The sequence below is a fragment of the Rhincodon typus genome, chromosome 9, assembly GCF_021869965.1.
Source record: "Rhincodon typus isolate 14 chromosome 9, sRhiTyp1.1, whole genome shotgun sequence".
NCBI lineage: Eukaryota > Metazoa > Chordata > Chondrichthyes > Orectolobiformes > Rhincodontidae > Rhincodon > Rhincodon typus.
This window is the reverse complement of record NC_063340.1, coordinates 76,984,085-77,000,241: the sequence shown is the minus strand read 5'-3', so window position 1 is coordinate 77,000,241 and position 16,157 is coordinate 76,984,085.

Genomic DNA, 16,157 nt, shown 5'->3' with positions numbered 1-16,157 from the left:
CCAAGGTCTTTTCCCCAGGGCAGGGGAGTGCAAAATTAAAGGTTTAAGATGAGAAGGGAAAAATTTGAAAGGGACCTAAAGGGCAACTTTTTCACACAGAGAGTGGTGTGTATATGGAATGAGCTGCCAGAGGAAGTGGTGGAGGCTGGTACAATCACAACATTTAAAAGACATCTGGGATGGGTATATGAATAGGAAGGGTTTAGAGGGATATGGGTCAAATGCTGGCAAATGGGACTAGAATAATTTAGGATATCTGGTAGGCATGACGAGTTGGACCGAAGGGACTGTTTCCGCGCTGTACATCTCTATGACTGTATTAGGCTTCACAAAAGTTAAGGTACAGATGCAACATGCTGGCATCAATTTTCTTGACTGCTATTGTTGTATAATGTGTTTGGTTATGTTAGGTTAATATTGAGGAATGCATTAAGTTTCAACCAATCTGATGATGCCATATGGACTTGGGGAGGGAGAGTACAGCTGTGGATCTAGGTCTTTCCATGTCTTAGTAACAATTTCTGTCATAGCCATATAAGTTGTACCTGATAGTTATTATGCAATAAACTATTTATTGTTTCAGGCAAAAAAACTCCTCTCATTAGATTATCCGGTGATTTTCCTCTACTCCTGACTACACACCAGGCTGTGTAGATCTCAACCTAAAAAGAGAATGGTGGCAGCAAGTTTATCTTCTGGTGACCAAGAGTCCAACTAACTCATACAACAAGATGAACAGTGGTGAAAATCCATGATACAATAACTATTTTTCATCTCATGGGTTAATGTTACATATAAATACTGACAAAAGTAATTACACAGAAACATATTCAATGTTCAGGGGCTAATTCACATATGGCATAGCTTCAAGGGTGTTACTGACATAAAGCATAATCGGAAACAAATTTTGGTACTGAGTCACTAAGGTGCAAAAGCTAAATGTCATTAAGTACGTAAACATTATGTGATTGACGGTGAGTGCTGTAAATACATACTTCATATGCTACTGATAACGAATTCTGTAATGACATAGCCATGCATTTCTGATGTTATGCACTGTAAATATATAAGCCTTGAATTATCAATACAAGATGCAGTAAATACATAATGCAAATATTGCTAATACTGAATTCTCCAAGTACACAACTCATATGAGTATACATATATGGAAGACAAAACCAACCTGCATTTAAATAGCATCTCTAGCATAGAAAAACATCTCGTCTGCATGACAGGGGAGTAATCACGGAAATGGGTGCTGAGCTGAAGGTGACATTTGTAAAGGATTACCTCTGAAAGGGATAATTCTGAAGAGTGTATTAAGCACCAGTCAATGTGAAGATGTCATGAAGATTAGGAAAGGCAAAACATGTTAGGAACTCAAAGGGGCCAAATCTGTCATCATAGGTCTCCCAATAGTCTTAATAACAATGTCTACTTTATTAAGAAAGTTGTACCTGTTTTTACCTGTAGACCAATCAGAAAAGGATGGTAGCAGCTACTTACGCAATCACGTCCTCACAATAGTTTGCACTGCTTGCTCATAGGACCTAGTAGGCAGTGCAATGCATTGAAATTCGATTTTAGTTGTGCAGCATAAATTTCAGCAAACCAAGAACAAATTTCCAGTTACCATTTTAAGAATGATTCAAGCAGACTGTCAACAAGACAAACAGCTAAATAATCAATCAGCCTGCTGCAACAAACTTGTGACAAGCTTCTACAAGGCAGATGATGTGGTCAAGGATAAGTATACTTCAGACCATTTCAAAAACACTGAAGCAAGTATGAGCTCAAAGCTACATGGAACTAACACACTCGTCACTTGAAAGTTACAAATTGCATCGAGGTCCTGATCGATTGGAAGAGAAGTCCTAAATAGAATACAGTAGAACTAGTTTATACCAAGTTCAATGCCATAAAGACAGAATCACAGCAATAAAGGGTCCAGTTTGAAGGCTAAACTAACAGAATCTAACTAGAAGATAGTAAGGAGATAATTGAGACCACAATCAGAGTTGGAGATCCATAATTGAGGCTGCAGTTAAGGTAGAAAGAATTTATTAAGGCTGCAGAAACCAGGATTCATATGGGGAACTGGAATCCTTATTATTATTTTAAAGCACTGGTCATTATTTGAATTATTACGGACACCATGAATTGTCTATTTCAAAGCTGCCTGAAGAATGAGATTCATCTTTAAGGCCAAAAGCAGCAGAATAAATTTGGTAAAGTTGGGGAAGAAGGCAAGAGTTATTTATCAGAACAAGAAAGGTGGGAAATTATCTATTTTGGGCAAAATAAGCTGGGAAGCCTCTATTTTAGCTGCAGTACCCAGTAAATCTCCATTCTAGCCATAGGAGCTAGGAAACAGAGATTGGTTTGTATTTGACCAGGTGAAGAAACATTGCTTACAACCTACAACGGTGCGGGTACATGATCCAGGAGACATACCACTTAAAACCTCAACCAGTCCAGGAACTGAACCTGTGCAATTGGTGTGATCAGGTTGCTATGAAGGTTTCTCCTTCTCAATTTTATCCCCTGGCCTAAAATATGGTGACCCTCAGATTAAACTCACCACCGGAAGTCTTTCTCTAATGAGACAGCAGTCTATGGTTGCTTTACCTCTACCACTTAAGATTAGCGGTTACTCTTAGCAACTCTGCAAAACAAATGGAGTAAGAGAGCAGAGAATGTATATGTACTTCACAATCAATAATTGTCATTCCTGACCATGCATGCATGCTTGATCACAACTCAACTCAAATAGCAGAAGGAGTTCAACTAGTAATTACAGACATTGAACAGGTCAAAAGACAGCTAATAATGCCAGACTAATTGAAAGAGATGTTAATTAGGCAACAGCTGTCAAGAAGCAGCCAGTTATGGAAACACAAATCCAGGAAATGTTGGAAGGAGATGGGGGTGGGACTTGAGGTGGGAGGAGGGGATAGGTGGGAGGTAAAACAGGTTAGGGAGGCGGGGACGAGCTGGGCTGGTTTTGGGATGCGGTAGAGGGAGGGGAGATTTTGAAGCTTGTGAAACCATTTCAACTCCCCCTCCCATTCCTCAGACGACATGTCCATCCTGGGCCTCCTGCAGTGCCACAACGATGCTACCCGAAGGTTGCAGGAACAGCAACTCATATTCCGCTTGGGAACCCTGCAGCCCAATGGTATCAATGTGGACTTCACAAGCTTCAAAATCTCCCCTCCCCCTACCGCATCCAAAACCAACCCAGCTCGTCCCTGCCTCCCTAACCTGTCCTACCTCCCACCTATCCCCTCCTCCCACCTCAAGCCCCAACCCCATCTCCTACCTACTAACCTCATCCCGCCCCCTTGACCTGTCTGTCCTCCCTGGACTGACCTATCCCCTCCCTAACTCCCCAACTACACTCACCTTTACTGGCTCCATCCCCGCCTCTTTGACCTGTCTGTCTCTTCTCCACCTATCTTCTCCTCTATCCATCTTCTATCCGCCTCCCCCTCTCTCCCTATTTATTTCAGAACCCCCTTCACCTTCCCCATTTCTGAAGAAGGGTCTAGGCCCGAAACGTCAGCCTTCCTGCTCCAATGATGCTGCTTGGCCTGCTGTGTTCATCCACTCTACACCTTGTTATCTCAGATTCTCCAACATCTCCAGTTCCTACTATCTCCAGGAAATGTTAGCTATTTTACAATGATTGTTGAAAAATCAGTCAATGGACAACCAGTGGAAAACTTAATTGGTCTTCCAAGACCCAGAATGATGACAGAATGTAAGGGATTACCTATATTGGTTTAAGAGAACATTTTCACACAATCGACAGAATGAAAATCTACAACTGCACAAGGTTCACAGAAATGATATCCATTCCTATTATCATGCAGAAAGTTAAAATTATAGAAATGAGCAATGGTTATGTGAAGATGTGATGATGAGTGAGATAATAAGCAACAGGATGCATTTGAGTTTGTTGATTAATCTTGTTCAAACAGCAATACATTACAGGTTTGAAGGTAAACATCCAACCTAATCAACAAGTTAAAGCACCTAGTCTACATGATGCAGCACAGTTGGCTGGCACATTGAGAATAAAGATTTGCTTACATATATTGAAGACGGGCTGTAGAGGACTCTGTACAAGTCACTACTGAAGTGAAATGGCCAACAACGATGGATTCAGGACAGCTCAAGGAAAAATAAAACTACCCGGTACTGAAATCCAGGACACTTTCAAGAAGAAATTCCTTGGTTCAGAAATACACAATATTGCAAAAAAGAAAATAGCAGCCATCTTCCGTGAATGAAACTCATGATTAAAGGTCCCTCAGATTTTGTCATGGGACAATTAACTGTTGTAGCAGAAAACAGTTCCTTAGTGAAAGAGATTCAGATATTAAGGATCTTCCAATGCTGGCATGGACCAATTGTTTGGTTCGGCAGGAATAGTATCTACCATAAAGGACGTACATGACAGAAAATATCCTTTAGTAGAAGAACACTTTACAGGCCTCCAGGCTCCAGTGCAGAATCATGATCAACATCCCTCAACCCAAACACCTATAAATCTTCTAAGTTCAAAGATAAGGGTATTCAGGAAGAATAGTGAAACTGTTATGATCCCAACTAATGTTATTACTGGACAAGCCAGCAACCAGACCTAAATCTGGCTTGATAGACATTTTTTGCTTTTAACAAAGTTGTAGTTCACTGAAACACAAGCATGCAATGCTGCAGAATGGGTTTTAACAATCAAAACATAATACATTACATTCATTACATAATAAAAATGAGGATAAAGTAGAATAAGCCAAATTACTACAAATAACACATGTTTAAAGATTTTGAAACATTCAGGAAACTAGAACTCCATTAATTCCAACAATAATCCTTTACAAATACCAGAGACTTCCCTTCTCTATCACATTGAGTGTTTGACTTAGCTGTGGCTTCAATTCCCCAATCACGAGAATCTGATTGCCTTTTTCCTTGAGCATTCATAGCACAGAGCTTAGACTTTCTCAGCTAGCTTTGGGTGTTTTCCCTAGTCAGAAAAAAATCAATCTCAGACCTTCTAAACTGAAAGTCTAATGCACAACTGTTTACTTTGTTCATTCATAAAAAAACTCTCCCAGTGAAAACAAACCCTATTACAAATCAGGAACTCTATCACTTTTTTTTAAAGGGTATCCCTATGGCTAGAGAAATACCCACAAGTGAATCTTACAACTCTTCAGACACAGACCAAAATCTAATTTCCACTAGCTTAAATCCAAAAACTAAAATAAATCAGAGCAAAATGTTGGAAATCTGAAATGAAATTAGAAAATGCTGAAGAAACTTGACACGTCTCACAGCTTCTATGAAAAGAATAACAGAGTTAAGATTTTGAGTCCAATATGCCTTCTTCAAAGCAAGAATCATATCAAACTCAAAATGTTAAGTAAAAACCAAAAGTGCTGCGGATGCTGTGAATCAGGAGCAAAAACAAAGTTGCTGGAAAAACTCAGAAGGTCTGGCAGCATCTGTGAAGGAAAAAACAGAGTTAACGTTTCAGGTCCGGTGACCCTTCCTCAGAGGACCCTGAGGAAGACTCAGGGGAGGACTTCTGAGGAAGGGTCACAGGACCCGAAATGTTAACTATGTTTTTTCCTTCACAGATGCTGCCAGAACTTTTCCAGCAACTTTCCAGCTGAGCTTTTCCAGTAACTTTGTTTTTAATTCAAAATTTTAAATCTTTCTCTCACCACAAATGCTGCCAGGCCTACTGAGTTTCCCAACATTTTCTGTTTATATTTTGAAAATAAATGATATTCACATACATAGATCATGTACCTTACTTCACAAAACCTCCAGACAGCCTAAATTTGTGAAATTAGAGATTTGGGGGAAGGTGGGGTAGTCGTAAATGTTATTATATACATGAACCAGTAAACATGAATTATGGGAAAAAAGCAAGTGTGTAGATGTTATATAAGATAACGCTTCCAAGAAGTTTAATACTGAAAGCTGCATTAACTCCTGCAATCTGATAATGTCTTTAGGACTGGGGTGGGGTAAGGCAGAACATCATTGGATCTCGAAGGGGACCAATCTGTTGTCTTGGTCTCCCAAAGATTTTAGGAACAAAGTCTACACTTGTATACAATTATTACATTTTATTTAAGACAAGACCCTCTTCTCCTTAGACTACCTTGTGGTTTCATTCTATAACTTTAAACAAAGTAACCTCTGTAGACCCAGTCAGAAAAGGAAGATGGTGGCAGTTATTTACCCAACCACACATTGGCATTGCATGCTCAAAATACAATATCAAAAGCTTTGAATAAAAGCTTGAACATAAACCACAAGACTCAAGGATTGATCTAAAAGAGGAGGAGGGGTTAACAAAGAAGCAAGGTTTAACTAAGTTTCTAGAGGTTTTAGAGTAATTTATGAGACCTGTGACTGAAGAAGATGCCAATAGTGACTGAAAAGGAATGGTGCAAAAGAGACCACAGTCAGAGGTGTAGATTTTCCAAAGGGTCGTTGTAGAACTGGAGAATAGATGGAGAGGGGCAATACAAAATAAAATGAAATACGAAATTATGGTGGATCCAGATTCAACATAAATCTTTTTTAAAATTTATTCACAGGATGAGGGCATCACTGGCTAGGCAACATTTATTGCCCATCCCTAATTGCTCAGAGGGCAGCTGAAAGTCAACCCCATTGCTATGGGTCTGGAGTCACATGTAGGCCAGACCAGGTGAGGATGGCAGTTTCTTTCCCTAAAGGACATCAAGAACAGAGTTGAATGATGTGGGATGGAATCTAGGCATGAGATCTGCTGAAAGCCTTCATTTTATTGTGGAGCTCTAACAAGATGAAGTGAGGAAAGCCAAATATTATATATTGGGTCCATTACACTGGGGAGGTGATGGCCTGAAGATATTATCCTTAGACTATTAATCCAGGAACTCAGCTAATGTTCCAGGGATTGAGGTTCAAATCCTGCTATGGCAGATGGTGGAATTTGAATTCAACTCAAAAAGAAAACCTGGCATTAAGAATCTACTGCTAACTTATGAAACCATTGCTGATTGTTGAAAAAACCCATCGGACTCACTATTGTCCTTCAGGGAAGGAAATCTGCTATCCTCACATGGTCTGGCCTACATGTGACTGCAGGCCCACAGCAATGTGGTTGACTCTCAGTAGTCCTCTGAAATGGCCTAGCAAGCATTCAGTTGAAGGGCAGCTACAGGCTGGCAATAAACGCTGGGCAGCCAATGACTCTCACGTCCCATGAGTGAATGAAAAAAATTACTGATTAAGTTCAGTTTGTGACATAATTAAGCAAATTGGGCAGAATGTTATCTCCAGACCTGTTCAGACCACTCTCCAACAAGTGGTATCTGACCTGTAGCCTTAAAGGGATGGGCCAGGTTGCCTGCTAACCATTAGAGGTTTGAAGGTAGTGTAGAACAAGTGGTATTGGTATGCTGATATCAATGGAAGGAAAGAAATCCTAGGATTTTTTTATTTCTAAAGGCAGTTCCATTGATTTCAAGAACTGAATATTAAGTGTAATGTACAACGTGAAGCTTGTTTCATAGTGTCCATCCTGTGCTGCTGCAAAAGACAAAACTTCTAACGCCAAAACTCTGCTCCAGACTTTTGGTGAAAAGCAATTTTACAGGAGATTCTTCAGCTTATATGAATACAAATAACACTGAAGAAATCAAATCAATTCTGTTCATTTAACATTCTTAAGGCAGTTTTATCATCCTGTGGCCCAGTATTGAGTTGAGCAATGTGGGAAAAAGAAATGCAGAAAGTATATTCTTGACATGACCTTGAAAAGATTAATCTACGCAATAGGTTTGCAAAAAGCTATGTCTAGAATACATTTGCCTCACTGTAGTTATTCATTACGATAGGAATACAAAGTTGACTTCAAAACGGTGAAAAAATAGGCAGCATTGCGCATACAGGATCTTGTTGTACATATAGTCTCAGTGAATTACCTTCACACAAACAGTCCGATCTCACAGTATCTAAATCACAGGGCAGAAATACGAAACCGTGACATGCCCCCAGAATGTGTGGACAACTGTAAGGATGTCAGAATAGGTGATGTGCTCATGTTTGTAAACCGTGCTGCACACTTCCAAGACTTTGTATATTTCAAAGCACATTGAGCTGAGTGCCTCTGGGAAACAGAAAAGTTATAAACTGATCGAATTTTTGTTTAATTTTATTTGATTTTGTCTGCCTTTCTCCACAATGAAATGAGGGATGGCAGAGTGCTGGGAGATGTGCCCTCTACACTGATTCATTTGTCAATGAATTCTGAACTTGGTTTTGACGAGGAATCTTTAAGTTATTAAATTTTACATCAAAATTTGACTTAGTTCAGCAAAGAGAAAGAGAAATTGGATGGCAGGTTAGATGGTCTAGTGGCGATAAATGTTGTTGAGAAAGAAATGTTGGAAATAAAAATGTTGAAAAGCAACAGTAGGCACTTCTATTCAAATGATCTTCACTGCCTGAATTGTATTAGTTTTTTTTTAATTAAGTTTAGTGGGGAATTTTGTTCCTGAGAGAATTTCTATCAGTTTGCACAATCCATTCCTTCAGCAGTGGACATTTTCTTGCAGTCACAAAATCTGAAGATACTCCAATAACTGGGCGTGAATCCAGTCTATTATAGGCTGAATGCTACTGGTGAGAAGTGCAGGTGGAATCTCAGAGTATATCATTTTCTAGTAGGGTGAAGAAAGGAAAGCCAAACATTTTACATTGGGTCAATTACACAGGGGTGGTGATGGCCTGAAGGTATTATCACTAGATTATTAATCCAGGAGCATAGCTAATGTTCCAGGGAATGAGGTTCAAATCCTGCTATGGCAAATGGTGGAATTTGAATTCAATGTTTGAAAATAAGAATCTACTCCTAACCATGAAACTATTGCCAATTGGCTTGAGTGTTCCAGGGGAAGTGACCATGCTCCTAACATGCATTGGTATTATTGAAATACCTTAAATATTCAAAATCAAGCCAATTACAAGCAACTATCTGACCTGTCCTGCTTCAACACCAATGCTCTATGTCATCAGTAGTATCCTTTTCCTCATTATATGAAAGTTACCCTCCAATGGTTAGTGCAATTACAAAGAAAATGTTGTAGCACACTATAAGCCACTATCACAAGCAACACTCTTTAGCCTGCATTGTTCTAGACTTTTTCAGACATCTCAATTGTTGTTAGGGTCTGCTCAATGAATTCTCATGGATTTGATTGCAACATGGTCTGCAGCCAAAGCTAAGCTCCTAAGAGAAGTCATGAGATAAGTGATACTTCAACAGGCCCTTTTTCCAAGCTTGGAACTTGTTGGACAATGACAAATGGAGCAGAGCATGGACGCTAGGCAGACATATATGGACAATGCAAACAACCATTATTCTATCTGCCTTTATGAACACAAGTTGGGGAGCAAAAAGATGAAAGTCACTGACAACACATTACTCCATCATAGCTTATGTTACTAGTGAAAATGAAAAACGCTGGAAACATACAGCAGTTTGTTCACCTCAAAGGAGAAACAACAGATTAAGATTTTGAGGGTGACTCCTTCTGGAGAACTGGAAAATAACATTTCTATGTCATGTGAACATTTTACATGTAAAACATTAACATGTCTTTTCTCTTTTTAGATACTGATAGATCTGAAAAAACAGACATGAATTAAAGTAAACAGGATGTTCTGCCTTATCTTTCTGTTGCATCTAGTTCATGAATTGTTTCTAACCATAAGTTAGTCTGGGATAAAGAATCCTCCTCTCTTCCATTATAAAGGTTTTGAGTTGATGTTTCAACTTTAGAAATCAAGTGCCTTTATTTAGAAAGGAATATATTTATTGCATTTTTAATGGTTTGTCTTTTCTCTTGTGGTTTAATGCCATAAAATATGTTTGGGTTCTTTACAGGTTGATTGAGGAAAAGGCAAAGTCAAGAACTGTCTTCAGGCTTAGACTTCAAAGGAACTCTATTTATTATACATTAATACTAAATACTGCTTTATATGGTAATAACAGATCTACATATGGTAATCAAAGAAATACAAGGTTCTGACATAGTTATTTAAGATAAGGACTAATTTATCTTCTTTGTGTGTTCATATCCATGTGCTCTCAAGTCTCTATCATTGTAAAGTGTAGTGTTGCAATGTTGTATTCTTCATCCTGAATGTTCTATCTCCATCCAGCTTCTTATTTATAGTCAGTGATGTACAGGTCCATTGTATCATCGCAAAGTTGCTCCAGGGTGCTGATGCCCATACACTACAGTTTGAGTTGCTGCCAACTTGACAACATTCTGGCATAGACTTCATGCTTACTCAAAAGTCTAGATAAGGCATGGTCTCATATTCTTCAGTTGATGAACATCCTCTACATTATCTGGCAACGTTTCCTGCCAGAAGTTAAGAAATTGGTAGTAAGGCTTGCAGCCAAGCTTGTGGTAAGAGTTCAGAGAACTGGGATGAATGGATTTGAGATGTCTGAGTCTTTTATTTGCTCTGTTCCATATGTGTGGTCATAGTGGAAGGGGATTAGTTGGTGCCTTTATGCAGTGTGGATCTTTCTATCTCTGTAGATTCTGCCTGATTTTCAATTTGTTATCTTAATATTTACTGAGGAACCCACAACAGATGTTCAGGCTCTCGCAAAGATCTTCTGCAAATATTGACAAGCTTCAAAGGACCTTCTATAAATTGTGATCCATTCCTGCTCATGATAAGTATTGGCATAATCCCAGGTGCCTCCAAAATAATTTGGCACACTCCCAGGGACATAGCATAAATAGTGACATATCCTAGGTACTCCCTGCAAATGCTGAGGTACTGTCAATAGTGCAAAAAGTGACAGACTCACAGGGTTCTGTACTGACCCCATGGACAGAAATTGTCAGATTTTTGTACTTCAAGGATTTTTCAGTTATTTCAGGTACATAAACACATAACTGGAGGTACATTTGAGTCTTATTACCATATTAGCTTGGGGAGATTGCAAATTCCTTACTAATTATATACGAGTCACCTTGAGACCAAGGAAATATTAGTTATAATTAGAAGTTGTTATAAACAGATGTTCATAACAATGAAAATCAAAGCAGGTGATCAGAGCAGCTGTAGATAAAAACATCCAGTCAGAGACATAGAGGTGTACAACACAGAGACAGCTTTTCGGCCCATCGAGACTGCACTGTTCGAAAACAAGCATCTAACTAGTCTATTCACATTTTCCAGCACTTTGTCCTTTGTCTTATATGTCCTGGCATTACAAATGTACATCTGAATTCTGCTTAAATGTTATTAGGATTTCTGTCTTTACCACAGTTGCAGGCAGTGAGTTCCAGATTCCCACCACCTCCAGGTGAATAAATGTTTCCTCACATCCCCTCGAAACTATCTGCCCCTTATCTTAAATCTATGCCCCTGGTATTATTTCCCCTCCAACAAGGGGAAAAGTTCCTTCCTGTCTAACACATCTATGCCTGTCATGATTTTATACATCTCAATCATGGCCCCCTCGGTCTCCTCTGCTCCAAAGAAAACGTCAGTCTATATAATCTCTCTTTGTAAATAAAACTCTCCAGTCTAGGCAACATTCTGGCAAATATCTTCCGCTCCCTCTCCAATGCAATTATATTCCTACTATAATATGAGTTCCAGAAAAGCACACAATACTGTAGCAGTGGCCTAACCAACTTTTTATACGGTTCCAGTATCACCTCCCGCTCCCAAACTCCATGCCTCAGCTAATAAAGGCAAGTAGCCCCTATGCCTTTTTAACCAATCTACCTGCCTGGCCCACTAACTCAGGGGACCAGTGGAAAAGCACACCATGATCCTTGGTGCTCTCCAAGGTCCTACTGTTCATCGTGTATTCCCTTTCCTTGTTTGGCTTGCCCAAGTGCATCACCACATGTTTATCCAAATTGAATTCCATTCACGACTGATCAGCCCATTTGACCAGCCCATATATTTCCTCCTATAATCTAAGGCCATCCTCCTCAATATTTACCAACCCACCAATTTTGGTATCATCAGATTACATTTCACAAATATTTTAATTTTGCTTTGAAGAGGCATGCTACTTTGATAAAGCATGCTGTCAGGATCCACAGAGCTCACACAATCAATTAGGTTACTACTTTATGATGGTGGCCAACATCAAATGTATTCTGTTTAGTGTTTGAGGCAGATGTTAACCTAGGGCTGCTCCCATTCTGCTGCAAAATGTCACCATAGTCCCAGAGAAACATAGTACTGTCCTCTTATTGGAAAGAAACAATTGGTGGTGAATTTACCTCGAGAGTCACTGCACCTCAGGCAAGGGGCAAGTTTGAGAAGATGGGATCTTCAGTGGTGACCTCAGCCAGGGTATGGACTGAACCTGCACTGCTGGCATCACTAACCAGTTGTCCATCTAGCTGAGCTAACCGACACCCCTAACTTTGCTTTCGATGCACTTTGGTGGAAAATTCAGTTTACAAGTAATCAAATCTCCAGTGATGTTACTTGGATTGGGGAACAGCTTCCGAAGGAACTTCCCAGACTTTTCAACATTTTTATGATGACCAAGATAACAAAAGTAGGAGCAAATGACTGCAGATGCTGGAATCTGTACTGAAAACAACAGATGCTGGAGATCATAGCCGGTCAGGCAGCATCCATGGAGCGAGATCAAGCTAATGTTTCAAGTCTAGATGACTCTTTATCAGAGCTAGATGAAGAGTCATCTAGACTCGAAACATTAGCTTGCTCTGTCTCCATGGATGCTGCCTGACCTGGTGTGATCTCTAGCATTTGTTGTTTTCACGATAACAAGAGTGTAATGTGAATCACTGCAGAAGCTCATCTACTACAGCGTGCTGGTAGCTCAGTGTCAATATGGTAGTGTGCCAGTGAGCTCACTGAAACAGCTAGGCTGTCCCAGGAGTGGAAGTAACCTGAAAGAGTTTCTAGCAAACCTATTTTCTTTAATCCTGTTTCTCTTTCCCCATCCTTAACAGGAAGGCATGAAGGAGCCGAATCTGTGAACTGCAGCAATCTGCTGACTTATTTTGATCAAAGTCACTCACTGTATGAAATGTGTTCTGTCATTTATGAAAGTGCTGTGAAGTACAAACACCTCCTATTATTTTCTTCCCCTGATTGGACACAACCCAAAGAGACAACAGCTGTCACCAAATTTGACAGCAAGGTATACCGCAATAAATGTATTATATATCCACGATGAGCAAATTGTATTTGCCATTGGGAACCCCCATCTGAATTTCCAATTTTACCTTAGATTGGTGTTTTCCTTCTATCTATGTTTTTATGTTTCAAGGAACTGATGTTTATATAACATTTTAGCTGTTCTCCTCTTGGTTCAGCAGCCCTCACTGGCCTGCAAAGACCATGTTAGCTGCTTGTTAGCAATGTACAGTGGGTGGGTTGGGGGCTGCTCAAGAAGTGAATAGACAATGTTATAGAATAAAAACTGAAAGAACTGCGGATCCTGTAAATCAGGAACAAAAACAAAGTTGCTGGAAAAGCTCAGCAGGTCTGGCAGCATCTGTGAAGGAAATAAACAGAGTTACCGTTTCAGGTCTGGTGACCATCTGAGGAAGGGTCACTGGACCAGAAACGTTAACTCTGTTTATTCCTTCACAGATGCTGCCAGACCTGCTGAGCTTTTCCAACAACTTTGTTTTTGGGACAATGTTACAGCTTCTAATGCCATCATGGAATCTCAGCACTAATTCTTTGAATGGATGCCAGAGCATTCTCCAGCTCCACTCTCAAGTGGCTACACTACAGACTAGATTATATGTGGCTCACTGCAGCAAGAACTATAGTGGTCAGGCTCACTTAATCACGCAAGGGCCCATCAGTCTCTTGATGACAGGAAAAACACACACAAGTAAGTCCAAGGGCAGAAGAGGCTGACAACACATCCATTAATAAACCAGAGATAACAAGGTGTAGAGCTGGATGAACACAGCAGGCCAAGCAGCATCAGAGGAGCAGGAAAGCTGACGTTTCGGGCCTAGACCCCTCAGTAATAAACCAATTGGCATGCATTATCCCCAATCCCTCTAACTTATTGAAGGCTCCAGTGTTAAATAGGGATGGGACAGCTCTCACATGCCTCTGGAATGTCACCCAGCACAATTGGTCGAGTTTTCAACAATTTCTGTGAATAGGGATTCCCTCACTATTAGGCATTCTGGACCCAATATCGAGAGAGATGTGCATTCTCCTACATTTCCATTCTGCCTTTACTCATCTGTGACCTGATGGCCGTCCTCAATCCTGGGTCTAATGTGAGTGCAGTACCACCAGCAGCCACAACACTCAGTGGCACTGGCAGAATAACGAGGCACTAGCCTCTGATTGAGTGCCATCTTGTGATGAGGGTGACCCCTGGCTCTCAGGACTTCAACTGCAGAGAAAGTCCAACTGCATCCAATTACTTGCCTGAAGTTTGCTTGATTCCATCTTGCCTTGCCCACAGAATTGACAGGGGTTCCCCCACCAAATCTCATACCAGCAGGCATGTCTCCAGTTTACCCAAAAAAATCTAAATTTTTGAGTGTAAGTCGGAACAATTCTTGCTGAGAGGGAACCAAATGGTCAGCCTAAGTAACAATTCTCTCAGGCATAAAATGGCCTTCTTTTCACAATAGGTTACGTCATCTTGCAATCCTGAGAGATGAAAGCTTCCAAAATGATTGTAATTCACATTTACTGGGTGATGAAACCATGTTACCAAGTAAAACTATTGGTATGTGTGTTATGGTTATGAACTAGTGTCCTTTGTGGTTATAATGTGTAATTGATAGTTTGAATTGGGGATTTGAATCTGAGCGAAAATGTGTGAATGCTGTTTTATCTCCAAGTTTGATCTATTTTTCATTACAGCACTCAGTAGCTCTGCTTCTCCCAAGTCTTGTCAAAAAGGGATCAAGTAAAGTCTACTGATAGCCTACTGATTTCTGCTGGGGAAATTGGGGGGTGCTGAGACAAAGACAAGTGAAAGTTCCAGAGTAGCAGCTCCCTCACTACACATGTAGAAAGGACATGGGATCTGCAGGATGGTGTCAACCATTGTATTTCCCATTGCTCCCATCTTCTGAGCATACATTACAATGTACTTTGACAAAATAAAGACATTATATATTCTGAATTGTGAAGTCGCAGATCCAGAGGGTTTCCCAGTCTGGATGTGACCTGTTGCTTTGGGCCCTTTAATTTTGTTGGAAGAGTGAGCATTGTTTCAGACTAACCCTTCTATTTATTCTTCATGTGGACACACAGGGCTCTCATTGCCCTTTTTCCTCCTACTGCTCTTCCTACAATAGAATATCACGAAGACCGCCCACAAATAACAAGTTAGACATCAGAAGCCCTTTTAACAGCTTAGAAATCTACAGTAGCAATTATAAAGATTTGCAAGTCTGACATAATTTAAATAAGTTACTGCAAAAAAAAGACTTCTAAAGTTCTATACGGTTTTAACAGAAAACAACTGAAATTCCCTTTCAGTATTGCTGTCTAGTCTAACATTTGCTGCCCATCCCTAGTTGCCCTTTGATGGTGGGGAACTGCCTTCTTTTACCATGGAGTCTATGTGGGTTAGAGGGTTCCAGAATTTGGGGAATTTGACCCAGCCTCATCGAAGGAAAGGCAATAAAGTTTCAAGTCAGGATGGTGCGTAGCTTGGAGCGGAACTTGTAGGTGATGGTGTTCCCACGCATCTGCTGCCCTTATCCTTCTAAAATGGTAGAAATCATGGATTTAGAAGATAGAAGGAAACTTGGTGAGTTGCTAAGGTGTACTATGTGGATCTACTTGCCTCTGCACTGTGCAGTAGAGATAATGGTAGTGAATGTTTAAAGTAGTGGATAAGATGCAATCACAAAGGTTCTTCTGGATGGTGTTGAGCTTCTTGAGTGTTATTGGAGCTGTATGCATTCAGTCAAGTGCAAAGTACTTCATTACACTTTTGATTTGCGCCTGTACATGGTGGACAAGCAATGCAGAGTCAGGAGTTAAGCTGCTACAGAAATCCTAGCCTCTGACTTGCTCTTGCAGACACACCATGAATATGGCTGGTCCAAATGACAGAGATC